The sequence below is a fragment of the Phoca vitulina genome, unplaced genomic scaffold, assembly GCF_004348235.1.
Source record: "Phoca vitulina isolate PV1807 unplaced genomic scaffold, GSC_HSeal_1.0 scaffold28, whole genome shotgun sequence".
Taxonomy (NCBI): Eukaryota; Metazoa; Chordata; class Mammalia; order Carnivora; family Phocidae; genus Phoca; species Phoca vitulina.
The window spans coordinates 14,830,403-14,832,911 of record NW_022589731.1 but is presented as its reverse complement, the minus strand read 5'-3'; positions in this window follow the sequence as shown (position 1 = coordinate 14,832,911).

The following is a 2,509-nucleotide window of genomic DNA, read 5'->3' as shown; positions in this document are numbered from 1 at the left end:
AAGGTCTTGGCAGATGAATACTCAATTCACTGGGGTAGTTGGGAGTAGACTATGTTCTCTCTGACTCCTTGACTAACTGTGCACGTGTGGTTATATTTTCTTGTTTCCTTTACTGTGAAGAAACTGAGGCATTCCCTACAGGTTAGCAACCTGAGAGAACTCTGCTCCATAATATCACACGGGCCTACTTTTATCTTATAAGCAGCTAAAAGCATGATGGTTGTATTAGTGTGGGTTCTCCAGAGAAGCAGAGCCAATAGGATAGATACAGATGTATTCTAAGGGATTGGTTCACACAATTACAGAGGCTGGGAAGTCCCACCATCTGCTGTCTGCTAGCTGGAGGCCCGGGGAAGTCTGAGGTGTAGATCTAGTTCAAGCCCCAAGGCCAGAGAACCGAGGGACCTAATGGTGTTAAGTCCTGGTCTGACTTCGAAGGCCCAAGAACCAGGCATGCCAGTGTTTGAGGACAGAAGATCGATATCCCGGCTCAAGCAGAGAGCAAATTTTTATTCCATCTGGGCCCTCAGCGGACGAGATGAGGCCCACCCGCACTGAGGAGGACCATCTTCTTTACTCAGTGTATCGATCCGAATCCTAATCTCTTCCAGAAACGCCCTCACAGACACATCCAGAAAGAATGTTTTACTACCTATCTGGGGATCTCTTAGACCAGGCCAGCTGACACATAAAATTAGCCATCATCATGACTTTAGGGGATAAAAATAAACTGATGACACAGAAATGTTATGTGGCTCAATTACTTCCTTCAGCATAACGAAATTTGGATAAATCTGAGTTCTAGTTAGTGACGCCAACGCATCTGTGGGCCTCCATTTTCAGGACGACATGCCGGGGGAGGCTCAGAGCCCCACACTTCTCCCCGTGTCTCTGTGACGCTGGGCAAGATAGAACAGCAGAAACACAGTGATGCTCCTGGGTCGCCACCCAGCTTTGTGAGCTGGAGAAAGAAGAGGGGAATCGGGAGCGTATGGTGGGAAGAACACTGCACGAGCCAAGCCTTCGAGATGAAATGTTGAGGGAAACTGAGCAAACAACAGGGTGGATTTTTGTCCAGACCCTTAACATCCTTACAGGACTATTACAAGAGACATGGAAAATTTGAAGCGTGCGTTGCGCGGATGAATGGTATCATTTCCGCTGATGCAAGAGCTGCAGAGTTATTGATAATTTTCTTTCTAGCTCATGAAATCAGCTGGCTCTGGGTTACGTCTTCATTAAAGAGAAGTGGAATGTCTGAGTTATCTGGGGAGAGGCCAGAAAATCACCCTGCTTTGGCCATCTCCTCTCACCTTGCACCGTGCCTCAATTGTCACAGAACATTCTATTTGGAAAGAAACTTAAAAATTCTCTTATGTGTCAGCAACTATTTTAGTAAGCAAATGGCTTTTTTTTTTTTTTTTCCAAACTGCAAACCTCATTTCCTTTCAAGGGCATTTCAGCTTGGAGTTAGCATTGGCCACTCATGTGTGTAGTGCCACGGAACACCTTGGGTGTGGTGGCAAATCAGTGGAATATACAATGGCCCAACTTTCCATGACACATTAGAGAAGTTGATGCAGCACAAAGAAGCTAGGTCCTAGGTGATTTCTGGGAAGAATGTCTCAGAGTCTTTACAAAAGCTTGAAGAACAGTTTTTTCCAGATTATCTACCTTATATTGTCTGTTTGGGGCATGAAACTGACCCTTTAATGAGAGCTCATCTCATTGATGGACCTAATTAGAAATTCAGATAGAACTTTCAGACCAGGAGGGACCCTCCTGATCACCTTACCTCACTTCTGTCTGTCACTCTCAAACCTGCTCATCTTCCAATGTCTCCAGCTCTGGAAATGACTTGCTTTCACTCTGTTGCACCTTTCTCTCCCTCAACCAGCATCCGCCCAAACACCAAGTCCAAGTAAATCCTGCATCCACTTCTCCCTTTACACTCTCATCCTCATAGTCTGAGCACCCCCAATCACCGCCATCTGCGTCCTTGGCTATGGCCACAGCCTCCCAGTTGCTTTCCCCGTTTCTTCTTGTCTTCTCCCCGCTCCCCATCCATTCTCCACGTAGGAGCAAGGATGACAGTCCAAGACACCAACCTGAATGTATCTTACACTTGCTTAAAGCCCTTCAGTGGGTTCCTCCATGACACTTTAGCATTGCCTCCAAGACCCAACATCGTGTGGCCCCACCCCCACTCGGACTGTATCACTTTTCAAGCACATCACCCTCACTGCATCCTAGCCATGTAGACCTTCATTCTGTTCCCCAAATGGACTAAGATCCTACTGATTCAAGACCTTCATTCATGCTGACCTTTCTATTCGGGATTACATAGATCCTCCAACTTTGTCTCAACCCTTCCACTCTTCCTTAAGACTTGCCAGTCCAACCCATTTTCAATCTTCAGTTTCATTTTAAATGTTGCTTCCTCAGATCTCCCTGATCCCTGAGATTAGATTCCTTCTGTTAGATGTGCTGAGAGCTGGGGCAACTCACT